At 39.7% G+C, this 17310-nt stretch overlaps 1 protein-coding gene across 1 annotated transcript in view; it reads right to left on the reverse strand.

Annotated features, from left to right (window-relative positions):
• APBB1IP (amyloid beta precursor protein binding family B member 1 interacting protein) overlaps nucleotides 1-15784 on the reverse strand; it is a 111080-nt gene extending 95296 nt beyond the window's left edge. Inside the window, exon 1 of the mRNA XM_059661374.1 lies at nucleotides 15380-15784. The gene's annotated coding sequence lies outside the window, so the exon portion shown is untranslated. The remainder of the gene's footprint in view (nucleotides 1-15379) is intronic.
• Nucleotides 15785-17310: the final 1526 nt, after the last annotated feature.

Consider the following 17310-nt stretch of genomic DNA (forward strand, 5'->3'; position numbering starts at 1 on the left):
CATCTTCCTATTGTCCGAGGGGGATGTCTTGATAAAGGTATTAGATAGTACAAAGTATTCAGATTTCATAAATATGAATAAAGGTATAGCTTAACTACTTTCTGAAATGAAGGTGGCAGTAAATTTGCCATTTCATAAAAAGGACTTAATCATTTCAGCATTGATCCAGATTATCTTTGGGGTAGATCCTCCCTGACCTTTGTTTTATATTATCCTTATTTCTATTATCTAGACACTGAATGAAGCAGAAACATCTTACTTCCATCTCTCTCTTCACTTTAAACCCTGCATTTATTCTTCCCATCATCTGAAGGGCACTTCCTCAAGGCGGTCCCACCAGAGGTTCAACTGCAACATGGCCCATTCCAGTTCCCTCTCCTCCACCTCATCCCCATGCCCCTGGCTTGCCAATATTGTGCAACCATCACCACAATCTCATTTTAGAATATTGTTTACTCTCCTAAAAGAAACCCATACCCTTTAACAGTCACTTGCCATTCACCCCATCCCTCCCAGGACTGTAAAAGTACCACTCTTTTTTCTGTGGACATGTCATATATGTGGAATCATACACTCTGTGTTCTTTCCTGTCTAGCTTCTTTCACTTAGCATAATGTTGTCAAAGTTCACCCACACTGTAACATGCATCAGCATGTCATTTCTTTTTATTGCTGAGCACTTCATTGTACTGAAACATGACATTATGATTACTCATTCATAAGTTGACGGACATTGAGGTTGTTTCCACTTTTCAGTTAGTATGAATTATGCTTCTATGAACATTTATGTACAAGATTTTGCATGGATATGTTTTCAATTCTCTTGGGATTCCTGGGAGTGGAACTACTGGGCTATATGATAACTTTAACTTTTGAAGAACTGCTAGACTTTCTCAAAGGTATGGAATGATTTTACATTCTACCAACAGTATGTTAAAGTTCAAATTTCTCCTCAGCCATACCTGTGTCTGTCATTAAAAGTTCTCATTGTGGCTTTGATTTGAATTTCTGTCTAATGATCTTGAGAATCTTTTCATGTGTTTAGTTATTTCTATATCTTCTTCAGAGAAAAGTCTACTCATATCCCTGTCCCAGTTCTAAAAGGGATTATATATTATATCTTATTACATAATATATATATCTTTAATATATATTATGTTGTTGTTACAACAAAGTTCTTTCGATATATGCTTTGCATAGCAAGTATTTCCTCTCATTCTGTGCATGTCTCTAGTCTTTATACTCTTTTTAAAAAATTCATCTTTATTGTTGAAAGTATTACAGATACCCCCCTTTTGCCCCTCAGTGACCCACTTCACCCCAAACCTGCCTCCCCCAGGCCTTCACTGTAATATTGTCTGTGTCCATGGGTTATGCATATATGCATGTAAATTCTTTGATTTATCTCTTCCCACCCCTCTTTCTCCCTTCCCTCTGAGATTCTTCAGTCTGTTCTATGCTTATATGTCTCTGGATCTATTTTGTTCATTGGTTTATTTTGTTCATTAGATTCCACACATAAGTGAGATCATGTGATAGTTGTTTTTCTCAGACTGGGTTATTTCACTTAGCATAATACTCCAGGTCCCTCCATGCTGTCTCAAAGGGTAAAAGATCCTTCTTTTTTATTGCTGCATAGAATTCCATTGTGTGAATGTACTAAATCATTTTTATCCACTCATCTACTGATGGGCACTTGGGCTGTTTCCAAATTTATACTTTCTTGATGGCACTGCTTACAGTACAAAAATTTTAAAGTTGGATGTAGTCCAACTTATCTATTTTTTTCTTTTTTCAGTTCTGCTTTTGGTATTATATTTAAGAAACTGTTGCTTCATCCAAGGTTATAAAGATCTACTCTTATCCTTTCTTCTAAGAATTTTATAATTTTAGCTCTTACATTTAGGTCTATGATCCATTTTGAGTTAGTTTTGTGTAGTGTGAGTCATTATTTTTAATGGATGCTATTGAGAACAGAGTGTTGTTTAATACCTAAAGGACTCCCCCCACAACACACACACAGCAAATGCACATTCAATTAGAATATACTCACTGAATCATTTGTGCAAATGTACGCACTAGTGAACCAGGCAATAGATAAAAATGAAAAAGAAACTGTAGCACCAAGTTCTACACTATTGTAATCCAGGAGCAACCCTCATGGATTTGGGGCAAATTGCTTTTGCAAAGAACTGACTCCACCCAAACTGGTTAAGATCCATAGAAAAATTATTGATTAACCTGGCATGGAAATTAATCCTTGACTTAAAACACACAAATATAAAAACAAAAACAAACAAAACCAAACTAAACAAAATATACGCCCAAACCTCAAGAACCCCAGAAAGCTGAATCACCAGATACAGAGTGAAATTCATCTTCCAGAAGTGTATGTGTCTTATATTTTATGTGTTTATGGTTTACATGACTGTTACATTGCAACTTTACTAAGTTGAACTAAAAATCCCCAAACGCATTTTTTATGGTGCTACATTCATAGTACTTAAATCACATTCCACATTTATATTTCAATTAACTGAGCAATATCCTGTTTTTTATCAGCATCTTCGTTTGCCTCTTGGTAAAGAATCTGAACCACCTGCACCACTGACTCACTGCCCTAGCAGGTCCCTGAGCAACATGAATGACGCTGTGCTCTGTGACAACCAGCCAAAACCAAAATTATTCTCTTATCCCTTCATAATGTGGTGTCAAATTGTGGAGGGCCATTCAAGGCCCTTCCCTGTCACTATCCACCACGGGGCAACTACCCCGAGGCCTTTCCCAAGAGTGATCAGGAGCTGTACTGTAGCCCAGAGGGACCCTGGCAGGTTCCAGGGCCAGGTCTGTAGGCTGTCTGAGCACTCTTGGTCTACAGTGTTTAAATACAAATTATGAAAAGTCCTGTCAATCAGAAAAAGGCACACAGGAGGTGAAGGAGTGAGTGACAGGGAGGCCAGCAGTTCCCGTCAAGGAGCAGAGGCTACAGGATCCATGGCCAACAGTCCCAGATTGTGAGAGGGATGCCCAACTGCCGGTTTAGGCCCGATGGGGTTGGGCCTAAACCGGCAGTCGGACACCCCCTGAGGGGTCCCAGATTGGAGAGGGTGCAGGCTGGGTTGAGGGACACACCCACCCTCCAGTGCACGAATTTTGTGCTCTGGGCCTCTAGTATATTAAATAAAGTTTATTGCTAAGATTAATGTTACTTGTGTCTTTTTTCTCTTTTTAATGTGGCTTCTTGAAAATGTAAAGTTATCCATGTGGTGTGCATTATATTCCCATTGGAGAATGCTGCTCCAGGGTGCTCCAGTTTTGTTATGACAAGTGCCTAAGCCAGGGGTCCTCAAACTTTTTAAACAGGGGGCCAGTTCACTGTCCCTCAGACCATTGGAGGGCCGGACTATAGTTTAAAAAAAACCTATGAACAAATTCCTATGCACACAGCGGCGGCAAAAACACCCGGTGGGCTGGATAAATGTTTTCGGCGGGCCGCATGTGGCCCATGGGCCGTAGTTTGAGGACCCCTGGCCTAAGCATTTGAATCAAATATGATAGATTGTGTTGACTGTACCATATGAATATAATCTGAATATTACTAATCAAGTGTTAAATCAGAATCTCCTCATTTCCTTTCCCACTGTACTTTGTGCTCCAGTACAGAACTGCTAACCTATTTCCCATGTGGTGCCTAGAGTGACCTTCTTCCACTGTACCACCTGGAAATACCTTTATCTTTCAAAGGGCCTCTTGGTCACCCCCATATAATGCCTTCCCTAGAAGCACTCTCTTTGCCATATTACTTCTATGCCTGTCACCGCACATGACACATTGCAATGTGTTCATTGACAGGTTTGTCTCACCCACTGGACTGGAAGCTTCTTGAGGTTAGGGGGCCATGTGCTCCCCAACACTAGCATATGGTTGGCCCCCAACAGATAATGTGTTGAACTGCAAAAAGCAGTTCCAATTATGGAATGTTGAGCAGAGTTTCATTCAAATGAAGTGTGGAGGTACCTATGCCTCTTTGCAACCTGCACAGAGCCAGGAGGGCTTCTCTGCTCTGATAGTCAGTGCAGTGAGCCACTCGGTGTTTCAGCTTCTCTCTTCATGAGGTATATAAGTGCCTAATCACTATGTTGTACAGCTGAAATGAATGTAATATTGTATGTCAACGTTAATTGAAAAATAAAATTAAAAAAATTTCATAATCAAAAAAACAAAATAAAGTTAGTGCTCTTATGAACCATCTGTTCACAGCATTTCACTGCGTTTCCCCACATTCCCGGCTCACGCAACTTCCCTTCTCTTTGTTGCTAACAGTAAGAGCATTAGTAAAATTAAGAAATTGTCTTGGGGCCCTGGCCAGGTAGCTTAGTTGGTTAGTGTCACCCCCAAAATGCCAAGGTTGTGGTTTCAGTCTCCGGTCGGGGTACATAGAAGAAGCAACCAATGAATCCATAAATAAATGGAACAACAAATCAATATTTCTCTCTCTTTCTCTATCTCTTTGTCTCTCTCATTTCCTCTCTGTCTCTAAAATCAATAAATAAACTTAAAAAAAATAAAAAACCTGTCTTGGTTGCCAAGCCACATTGTTTATGGAATTTAATCAAAAGGAAATCATTCCCCTAAAAACACCAGAACCAACACTACATCCCATTGAGCTGTCAGTTGTGAATTTGATATTATCAGCAGAGATGAAAGTTTGTAAATACTATAAATATAGTGACCTTAGATAAATTTACTTAATCAGTAATTTAACTGAGATAATACCCTTTAAATCACCTGGAAAGTATGTTGTGGTATTTTTTTCTGCCAAATAACGAATTCGTTCTTTTCTTTTTGCGATGAGATCCTAATAATGCACTTAATTGAAAACTGGACTTTTGCCCTATGAAAAACATAGGCTATTAAATGGTAGTTAATGACTTAAGCAGCATTCTATTAAAGAATTACACTGCTTTGATACCTATTATAACTAAAACAAATGATCTTGGTAGATACTTTCTAATAACGACTTTCATTTTTCCAAATATCACAATAGTGCCCCTTAACATGCTTCAGGAGCTACTAGTGAGCCTTTAGCCCAGCTCCAGCACTTGCACCCATTTGAAATCTAGCTGTGCAGGGAAGAAGCTCACCTGTCTTCCAAAACTGGTCATAGGTTTTGAAAATATAAATATCTTAAACTCTAGGCATAAAAGCTCCTTTGTGGAAAAGGCCTTATCCTCCATCCCTTAGAATACTGCTGTTAAACTCATAATCATAGAAACTTTGTCTTGCATAATGCCCATGCCACTGGTTTTAAATTCAGGTATGAATATGGGGAGTCTTACTATTCATTTCTTATTCTTCCATTTATTAAAAATAATTTTTATTGTCTTGAGTCTCATAGAGGTGGATTATTACTGATTAGCTGACTCTATTCTGATTTTATCTATTGCTGGTCATCCCTTCCAACAAGTTTTGAAAGAATAGTTAAAGGTTTAGGATTCCCAAGATCTTGTTTTATGTCCCATTTCTTACACTTTGTAATCTTCAGCAAATTTCTTAAACTCTCTAATCTCTCATTTCTAATTTTGTTATCAGCAAGGGCTTGCTGCTCAACATGCATAGAAGCCAATACCACTGACATCGGCTTTTAAGAAAATAAAGAGCTTTTATTTGGGAGTTGACCGGCAAGAAGACAGAGGGCTCACCCCAAATCTGTCTCCTGGTCCAGGGGCAAGATTTAAGGGGCTTCAGCACCAGATCATCCTGGACAACGGTCCCTTCACTTCAGAAAGGATTCTGGAGTTCAGGTTCTGGTCATATGGGTACTTTGTATCTGTGTGTGTGTGGGGGGTATGTGCACAAGTATTGCTCATGAGTGGTGTTTATTTGTAAGTGGGGTATCCAAGGTTTAAACTTCATTTTGAATCTAGTTAGAAACAGGATAGGACCAGTTTAAGCTGGTTCTCTGGTCACAATTTTGTAAAATGACAATAATAATAGCATCTTCTCAAATAGTTAACTTAGCCTGACTACCTGAGCCTGATATATAATAAGCAAATAGTTACTACCAATTGATGCATCAGATCCAGATCCAAAAGTGAATTTCTGTTGTCTCTCCCCCAACAGCCCCATGTTGATGACAATTCCATCATTCCAGGTGTTTGGGCCAAAAGCTTTGACTCCTCATTCCCTCACACCTCACATCCACTCTGTCAGGAGATCCTGTTGGCTCTACTTTCAAAATATATGCTGATTCCCAAAGCTTCCTAATGGGTTCCTTGCGCTCATCCTTGCTCCAGCCAGTTAATGCTCAAGCAGTGGAGGTGAGACTTTTAAATGTCAGGCAGATCAGGTTTACTCCTCTTCTCAGAATCCCACAATGGTCCCTCAATTTCACTCTGAGTAAAAGCTAAGGATTTTTAAATGGCCTACGAGACCCTATAAGATCTGCCACCTCTTCACATTCCTATTACCCCTCCAGCCACATCTCCTGTTACTCTCTTCCTGCTCACTTACCTTCAGCCTCATGGGCTTTCGTGTTCCCCAAATATACCAGGCATGCCCTTGCCTTACAGCCTTGGCACTGGCTGTTTCCTCTGCTTGGAACAGTTTCCTCAGATAGCCTCTTAACTCCTTCAGACCTTTGGTCAAATCTTATCTTCTCCATGAGACCAAGCCTTACCAACTTCTATAATGTCGTAACTTTATTTTGTTCAACTTTGTCTGTGTGATAGCACTCTTAATTTACTAAAATCTATAGTTTTTACTTATTTATTATGGTTATTGAGTATTGTCTGTGCCTCCTCACTAGCATATAAGCTCCACAAATGCAGAGCTCTTTGCCTCTTCTGTTTACAACATGTCTCATGCACCTAGAACAGTACTTGACAAATATCTTTGGAATGATCAAATTGTATTTATTTATTTGTTAATATATTTTATTGATTTTTTTACAGAGAGGAAGGGAGAGGGATAGAAAGTTAGGAACATCGATGAGAGAGAAACATCGATCAGCTGCCTCCTGCACACCTCCTACTGGGGATGTGCCTGCAACCAAGGTAAATGCCCTTGACTGGAATCGAACCTGGGACCCTTCAGTCCGTAGGCTGATGTTCTATCCACTGAGCCAAACCAGTTAGGGCTCAAATTGTATTTAAAGTAGAAATCTAAGTACTATGAAAAAAAAAGCAGTTCCTAAATTCCATATTCTTTACTACACTTAAAAGTTATAGCTATCCACTGATAAATCTTGGTCATTTCATTAATGACTAAGATACTACTAAGTATTTCCATGGTACTTAACTTTAGCCATGTGTAATCTACTTTGTTTTTATGCTACTTAAGTTATAATAAGTTGTCTTTATGTAATAGGACACTCTATTTATGATCATGCTTAGAGTAAGCAGAGATTCTAATTCCAAGTGCCAATGTACTCTATTTTCCAGTTTGACATCTTTCCAAATGCATGTACATGCTTTCTAAATGCTGTCCAAAACACCAGCACATTCAGAATAATGAAAAAAAGGGTAATGCTATTGAAAGGAAGTCAGAAGATGTATTGATAATGTTTTACTTTTTAAGCTGGGCGGTAGACAAAGATGTTGGCTTTATTATTTATTTTAATTTACCCATATATCTATCATATTTTATGTGTATGAACTATTTCATAATAAAAAAGGGAAAAAGAACAAATCTAGTCTAGTGTTTACTTGTTCTACTATCAGTCTTTATTTTCTCTTCAGTTTGATATAACTCTCTGGACATAGGTCTTCCAGCCAGTTGGTAGAAACACAATTGCTGTGTGATGGAGCATTTATCCTCCCTCCCTTCCCACAACCATGTCATTGATGAGTCTGTGATATGTAATGAAATCAGAAAGATCCCCAGTAGAATTAGAAAAATATAATTATACTCACAATTTCATTGATTTACTTAATCTTGCAAGCTATCAAGAGGGATTAGAATACAATAAAGATAATGAAAACAGAAACACCCCAATACATAAAAGAACTTCTGGAAGACATCAACGGAGAGATCGACAACAATATGATCATAGTAGGGGACTTTAATACCCCACTGGCATCACTGGATAAATCCTCTAAACAAAAAAAAACCTAGCAAAGAAACAGCAATCCTAAATGACTCACTAGATCACATGGACTTAATTGACATCTTCAGAACATTTCACACCAAAGCTACAGAATATACATTCTTCTCAAGTGCACCTGGGACACTTTCAAAGATAGATCACATATTGGGTCACAGGCAAAGTCTCTCCAAATTCAAGAAGACTAAAATCATATCAAGCATCTTCTCAGATCACAATGGCATAATATTAGAAATCAACTACAATAAAAACAATAAAAAAAATTCAAACACTTGGAGGCTGAATAGCATGCTATTAAACAATGATTGGGTTACAAAAGATATCAAAGAAAAAATTAAAAAATCCTAGAAATGAATAACAATGAAAACACAACAATCCAAAACCTATAGGACACAGTGAAAGTAGTCCTGAGAGGGAAGTTCATTGTATTACAGGCCTACCTTAAAAAACAAGAAAAAATGGTAATAAATTATCGAACTCTACAACTTAAAGAATTAGAAAGAGAGCAACAAGAAAAGCCCAGAGTGAGCAGAAGGAAGGAGATTATAGAGATTAGAGCAGAAATAAAGGAAACAGAGATTAAAAAAAACACAACAATACAAAAGATGAATGAAACCAAGAGCTGGTTCTTTGAAAGGATAAACAAGATTGATGAACTTCTAGCCAGGCTCACCAAGAAGCAAAGAGAAAGGGCCCAAATAAACAAAATCAGAAATGAAAGAGGAGAAATGCCAACAAATCCCACAGAAATACAAAAGATTGTAAAAATATACTATGAACGACTCTATTCCAACAAACTAAACAACCTAGAGGAAGTAGATATATTCCTAGAAAAAGACAACCTTCCAAAACTCAATCAAAAAGAATAAAAAAATGTTAACAGGCTGATAACTAAGGAGGAAATTAAAGCAGTCATAAAAAAACATCCAGCAAACAAAAGCCCAGGGCCAGACGGCTTCACAGGGGAGTTTTACTAAACATTCAAAGAAGAACGAAAGTCTATCCTTCTCAGACTATTCCAAAAAATTCAAGAGGAGGGCACACTTCCAAGCTCTTTCTATGAAGCCAGCATGACCCTGACCCAAAACCAGATAAAGACACTATAAAGAAAGAGAATTACAGACCAATATCCCTGATGAAGATAGATGCTAAAATCCTCAACAAAATTCTAGCAAATCGGATCTAGTATCACATCAGAAAGATCATACACCATGACCAAGTGGGATTTACTCCAGGGATGCAAGCCTGGTACAAAATCCACAAATCAATAAACATGATACATCACATAAACAAAGTGAGAGATAAAAATCACATAATCATATCAATTAATGCAGGAAAAGGCACCTGATAAAATCCAGTACCCTTTCCCCATAAAAACTCTCAGCAAAGTGGGAATAGAGGGATCATACCTCAACGTAATAAAAGCCTTATATAACAAACCTACAGCCAACATCATACTCAATAAGCAAAAACTAAAACCATTTCTCCTTAGAGGAGGAACAAGACAGGGATACCCACTTTCACCACTCCTGGTCAACATAGTACTGGAAGTGCTAGCCATAGTGATCAGACAACAAGAAGAAATAAGAGGCACCCAAATTGGAAAAGAAGAAGTAAAATTGTCACAATTCGCAGATGTCATGATATTGTACATAGAAAACCCTAAAGACTCCATCAAAATACTAGTAGAACTACTAAGTGAATTTGGCAATGTAGCAGGATACAAAATTAACACCCAGAAATTGATGTGGTGTTTTTTTATACACCAATAATGAACTCACAGAAAGAGAAATTTTAAAAAAATCACATTTACCATTGCAACAAAAAAATTAAGATACCTAGGAATAAATTTAACCAAGGAGGTAAAGACCTCTACTCAGAAAATTACCTGATGCTGAAAAAAGAGATAGAAGAAGACATAAACAAATGGAAGAATATACCATATTCATGGATTGGTATAATCAACATCATTAAAATGTCCAAACTACCCAAAGCAATCTACAGATTCAATGCAATCCCCATTAAAATATCAATGGCATACTTCAAAGATCTAGAACAAACTCTCCAAAAATTCATCTGGAATAAAAAAAGACCCCAAATAGCTACAGCAAAGTTGAGAAAGAAGAACAAAGTTTGAGAGATCACAATACTAGATATCAAGCTATATTCAAAGCCACTGCTTGGTACTGACACAAAAACAGACATATAGACCAATGGAACAGAACAGACACCCCAGAAATCAAACCAACCCATTATGCTCAATTAATATTTGACAAAGGAGGCAAGAGCATACAATGGAATCAAGACAGTCTCTTCAATAAATGGTGTTGGTAAAATTAGACAGATACATGCAAAAAAATGAAACTAGACCACCAAGTTACACTATACACAAAAATAAACTCAAAATAAATAAAGGACTTAAATGTAAGACAGGAAACCATAAAAATCCTAGAAGAAGCCATAGGCAACAAAATAGCAGACTTTTGTTGTAGCAATATCTTTACTGATACAGCTCCTAGGGCATTGGAAACTAAGGAGAAAATAAACAAATGGGACTACATCAAAATAAAAAGCTTCTGCACAGCAAAAGAAACTATCAGCAAAACAACAAGAAAGACCACTACATGGGAGAACATATTTGGCAATGTTATCTCCGATAAGTGTTTAATCTCCAAAATTTATACGGAACTCATACAACTTAACAAAAGGAAGATAAACAATCCAATAAAAAAATGGGCAAAGGACCTAGATAGATACTTTTAGAAAGAAGACATAGACATACAGAAGGCCTAGAGACATGAAAACATGCTCAAAGTCACTAATCATCCGAGAGATGCAAATCAAAACAATGAGGTACTATCTCACACCTGTCAGAATGGCTATTGTCAACAAATCAACAAATGACAAGTGAGGATGTGGAGAAAAAGGAACACTCCTGCATTGCTGGTGGGAATGGAGACCGGTGCAGCCACTGTGGAAGACAGTATGGAGTTTCCTTAAAAAATTAAAAATGGAACTTCCATTTGACCCAATAATACCACTTCTAGGAATATATCCCAAGAAACCAAAAACACCAATCAGAAAGGATATATTCATAGCAGCACAATTTACAATAGCTAAAATTTGGGAATAGCCTAAGTGCCCATCAGCAGATGAAGGGATTAGAAAACTGTATACAGTGGTATACAGTGGAATACTATGCTGCTGTAAAAAATAAGGAATTCTTACCATTTGTAACAGTGTGGATGGAATTGGAGAGCATTATGCTGAGGGAAATAAGCCAGTCAGAGAAAGATAAATATCACATGATCTCACTCATTTGTGGAATATAATGAACAACATAAACTGATGAACAAAAATAGAATCAGAGTCATAGAAACATCGAACAGACTTTCCAACCTATGAGGGAAGGCAGGGAGTCAGGGGTAAGAGATCAACCAAAGAACTTGTATGCATGCAGATGAGCATAACCAATGGACACAGACTGGGGTGGGTGGGTGGGGGGGTGAGTTTATGTGCTGGAGGGTGGGGGCAGTCGGGGAGAGGTCAATGGGGTAAAAAGGAGACTTATGTAATACTTTAAACCATAAAGAACTTAAATTTAAAAAAGATAATAAAAACACATGACTGCTGCCAAAGATTATTTTTTCAAGACATAAAAAGATAATGACTTCACAACTGATTATACTATCTTGTCTTCCCACTGAGAAGAACCTAACTAAACAAAGGAGCTAATAAGGAGCCTTGGCTGGTGTGGCTCAGTTGGTTGGAGTGTCGACCTGTGCAACCAAAGGTCTCGGATTGGATTCCAGGTTAGGGCACGTACTCGGTTTTGGGTTCAGTCTCCAGTCAGGGTGCATACAGGAGGCAACCGATTGATGTTTCTCTCTAAAACCAAACATATCCTCGGTGAGGATTAAATAAAAAAGAGTACTAATAAGGCAAGTTATTAACTTGGTTATCTGCCTTTAATCTTCCCTTCCCTGACCCCACAGAAAGGTCTATGTTTTTCCACCATTTAAGTCCTTATCCCTAATATAGCACCTCCAGAGCTGATATCACACTCGCTCAGCTCAAAGGTCAACTGTGCTTCCGACTCTCTGTGTAATCTTCTTTTTTCAAATAAATATATTTTATTGGCTTTTTACAGAGAGGAAGAGAGAGGAATAGAGAGTTAGAAACATCGATCAGCTGCCTCCTGCACACCCCCTACTGGGGATGTGCCTGCAACCCAGGTACATGCCCTTGACCGGAATCGAACCTGGGACCTTTCAGTCTGCAGGCCAATGCTCTACTATCCCCTGAACCAAACCGGTTAGGGCTCTGTGTAATCTTCTTAAACTCTCTGTGCTTTCATTTATTCAATAGTATAAGCCCAGGATGTAGGGACTAATGAAATGATACATTTAAATTAACACAAATCTGGTACAGAATATAAGCTATAACTATTATTTACTATTACCATTTGACCGAGTTGATTAAAAAGAAAGAAAACAGCTCTTATGAGTCTTAATGGCTCAAGTGCATAGTCAATGTTCATGAAATGTTTGGAAACTGGGTCATGAATTCAAGCTTCAGAAGACACACTGAGAAAGAGTCGAGCTTTGGAGTGGTGTGACACCTCTGCCTGCTCATGTCTCAGGGTTGGTGCCCACAGCGCCAGCTGCCCTTGTGACATTTTGATGGGACAACCCAGAGGTGGAACTGACATAGTTTCTGTACTTTTAGCAAACAGTTTTGGAGTCCTAACTCCGGTGCCAGGAATGTGGCTAGGCAATAAGGAAGCAGTAGTGGCAGGTCACATCCTCTAGTCCTAGAGGCTGTCCTCAGGCCCTGACTTGTCACATCTCATGTACAGTCTAGCTCCTTAAACTATTTATAGGTCATTAAATTCCATAGCTTAGTGCTGCTATCCTCTCTTCTCAAAAGAAATCCAAGTGCTACTTTTCCAAATATATAGCAGTTTCCTTTAAAAGTCATGCACCTCATAATAATTACAACTCCAGTACATATAAATATTATTATACAACCAGTGTACCAATGCCTTACATCCTGACGTTTATTATGTACTCAGATGTATAATAAATACTTAAACTTTAAGTTACTTGCCAGTTAGGATGACAGGACTAATATAAAATATGTATATATTTTCCACACTAAAATATTAATTATGTTAATAAGGATTGTTGTATTTTGAAGTTAGCATTACTAAGATCATTTTATTGTCTATAAATCAACGCATGAGGTTCTATAAAATTGATTTTAGTGTTATAGACTGTAAAATGCTAACTTAATTTATTATAACATTTGTGGAATCACTAAAAGTGTTAGGTATAAAAATAATTAAATAAGGTTGAGGAGTATTAGAAGTAAATGAAAATAATAATGCTTTTTGAAAGGATGGTTAAAAAAAATTCAAAGTGGCATATTAAACAGTCATTTATAACAATGAATTTTATAAAAAGCTAACTGGAAGAATAATATGAAGATATCTAGAAAACTTTATAAGTGAAAAAAGGCAAAAAAAGGTGGGCAATTAGTACACATTCTTAGGATAAAAAAATACAAAAAATGTAATGGATACTAACATCATTTAGTAAATACTGTGTTTAAGATTTAAAGCAACTGAATCATAGTCATCCATATTACAAAATTATATTTCTGGAGAAATAACAATTGAAGAATTTTGAAATCTAATATTGACCTACCCAAACTTGGGCACATCAACTCAGTTTTTCAACAGGATGGAAATTTGCCATCAATAGGCCAGAAATGGACTATATTCAGAGAAACAAAAAGCCTCTAAAGTATTGATATTTCAGAATCTAACAAAATCTGCTATCATTATTATTTTCTCCATTCTTTTTGGTTAGTGATCAGCAATTCTAACTTTATCAACATTCCAGACAGGACAAATTCAAAGAATGAGAGCAATTCCCTAATTGCTATTTTAATGACAGACATAATATAGTTCAATAATCTCATTTACTGGTAAATTATCTCAGGTCCAGAGAGGTTAAAGCAACTTATTCAAAGTCATCCTTGTTTTAGTTAAAGGCAGAGATGAACCCAAGTCTCCCAAATACCCAGAAAAGACGCATATATTAATAATATTATAAAGATTACTACGTACTGATGGACTGAAGATGACATTAAATTTCTTTGACCTTTCACCACATGTTAAGCAGGCAGGAAATACCATTTGGAAAACATGACAGCTTTCTTAGTGGAACCTTGGTTAATTTTGCCAGCCAGCATTACTGCTAGCATTGCCCATGTGCCATTCCAGTATTTCAGGGAGGCCAGAGGAAAATTGCCACTGGGGGCTTATGCAAGGGGACAAAGGCTCTCTTTCTGAAATTTCCATTCAAAGGCCTAGAATTTAAAGTTAGAAGCAGCCTGGTACCCTTGCCTTGTTTAAGCCACATTATGCCACCAGAAACAATACCCTGGGGAGTGATAAACTCATGTGCCCTTTCCCTCTCTGTTACTTACTTGCCTGTTACTTCATTTCTCTTTCTCTAACGGTCACATTACATGCTCTTTTTGAACCACTTTGCTGTGAATGTCCAGAAACAGCACAGTTAGCCTTCCACATGGTATGAATAATAAGAAACCCCTCCCCAGAGGAAAATGAGAGGTACACTGAGCAAAGTTTTCAGCGGGGCCCCTGAGCTGAGGCCCTCCAAGGACATAAGGCATCTTACGAATTTCCTTCATGCTATAAAACCACACCCTGGACATTAATTTCCAAGCCAAATGACAAACCTCCGCCTGGTGCCCATAGTTTCCCTCTATCTTGCTTTAAGACGAAAAAGGACAATAATTCGGAAGAAAGGTTATTTTTAAAAAGAAGAAAGAGTTGTCTGAAGGTTTTCAAGGAAGGAACCTCAGATTCTATAGGACGTGCAATTTAATCTACAGCGCCCAGAAATGCCCCAGAAATCCCTTCCAGTTGGCCGGGCTCCTGGACCTGGGAGACAGCGGTTCATACCGGTTCCTCATGGGAACTTGTAGCAATTTTCTGGGCAGGAAATCAGTCAAATCTGATGAAACCGGGCGCGGGGAAAGGCCAGCCTCAGCCCCAAACTCCCATGGAGCTGGGTCAAGTGCGGACATCAGTGGTGGGACCCTGGGGAGCGGGTCCAAGAGGGGGTGGGGGCGCGCGCCTCTCCGGAATGCGGGGTCGTGCCTGGGACCCAGGGGCTCGGTGACGGGACAGCCCAGGGACCAGGCTGCAGCTCCCAGCGCTCCCAGGCCGGCTGGCACCGCTTACCTCGAAGGCTGTACGGGGACCTGGCGGGGGTGCGGGCAGGGCAGGGGTCGGCCTCGGGACGCCGGAGGGGAATGCGACGAACTGCACTAGGCTGCACCGGGCTCAGGTCCGCTGCCTCAGGGAGGAAGTGGTGTCAGCCCTGCCCTTCCCCCCGCGGCGCGCAGACGTGGGGAGCTTGCCGCTGCTTTGCATGAGGTGCAAGGGGGGCGCACGGATGGAGCGCGACTGTGAAAAGTCGGGGCTGATCTGTCCTCCCTGCATGTGTACCTCATTTCCTCTTACTTACCCCCTCTACACGGCAGCCTTGATAACCCTGAGGAAAAGAGGTGTTGTTTTGTTTGTTGTTTTTAAAGTCTGGTAAAGTTGTGCCTTCCTGGCTCATCCCTCCCTTACTGGCGCCAAGCGCCCCCTTTTCTAAGGAGTGTCCCCTGGCGAACTGACCCTTCTTTGTCGCCTCCGTATATTAGTGGAAACTGGCAAAGGGATTTGGGGCCAGAAGACAGTTGGATAGAAGCCCAAGAACCCGATTTCTTTCAAAACTGTCTTTCTAAGTGTTTACTTCAGTGCTCTCTGTGCTTCCTCTTTCGGGCCAGTTGTGCAAAGGCCTCTTCCTGGCTGTGCGCATTCCGCCCCCAGGGCACGCAGCTCTCGCCGCAGTGCAGAGGGACCGGCGCGTTCCACCAGGCAGGCTGCTCCCTGAGTTCCGCTGACTTTGTGGGAACCCAGAGTGGGTGGAGGGATTGCAGTAGGGGTGGGGACAGGCACACTAGGCAAAGGCCATTACTTTAGGATCAGATCGACAACCTTCTCACCCCCAAAGCTTAACCACACTCAGATGGCAGGTGAGGCTGTAGCCTCCACACATTGCTGGTGAAGTCCAAAATGGTAATGGCATGAACCCTAGGGATGGGGGTGTGGGGGTGGGGGTGGGGGTGGGTATGGTATTAGGTAATAGCTATTTAATTTACATATGGAATTACCATTTGACCCAGAGATCACACTTCTAAGAATGTATTACAAAGAATCAGTGATGAAGAGAAGTATGCATATGCACAGGACCTCCTATTATTAACAGCCTAGGACTGACTGGAATAACCCCAGGGGCCTTGTGGAGTGGAGTCTCCTGAGAGAATGTGGGGAGATTTGAAAATACAGCAGTTAAAATCCATTATGATTTGTAAATAGGGTTGTATGAACCTCCTCTTCCCCTACACAGCTGTCTTCAAGTATTTCCATGTGGAGAGGTGGTGGAGACATAAAGATATAAATTAGACATATAAGTTAGGTAATTTCATAGGTCAGTCATTTAGTTAATGAGAAACTATTAAGCACCTACTCTTCTAAGAGCAATGAAAATAAATAGTACCGAAAATAATTACCTTTCTCATGGATGGTACATTCTAGTTGGGAGAAAGTAGACAGTAAACAAATATTTAACAGGTCAAGTGTAAATGAAAAAGTGGCCACATACGAAACCTGACAAGCCCGGGGGGGGGGGGGGGGGCGGGCGGGAGTGCATGGCAGGCCTTACAAACTCAGAGACCTAAAGTAACCACCCAGTGTTATCAGTCCCCTTCCCCCTGGGTGCTTGGAGTTGGGTCCTTACAATATCTGAAGAAAAAGAAATTTCTGAGACTCAACACAGGAGGAGGAGTGATTTACATCCCTGGGTTTGCAAAGTCCCATTTCCCTTCATCCAGGCCTGGAAAATGTGCAGCTGGGGACTCGGCAGAGCTTGAAGCAGAACCAGTGTCCAAAGTTTCCTTTCCACGGTGGAGCTGGGTCCTGCAGAACATCAGGCTACTTGCAGTCCATTAGTCCATTGTGTGTGGGGGCCACATGGCCTTGGCCTATGTGGGCAAATGCAGGAGCATGAGAGTCCCGCCGACAGGGAGCGTGGGCCTAGCAAGAGAGAGAACTCCTTTGTTTGG

The sequence above is a fragment of the Myotis daubentonii genome, chromosome 1 (genome assembly GCF_963259705.1).
Source record: "Myotis daubentonii chromosome 1, mMyoDau2.1, whole genome shotgun sequence".
NCBI lineage: Eukaryota > Metazoa > Chordata > Mammalia > Chiroptera > Vespertilionidae > Myotis > Myotis daubentonii.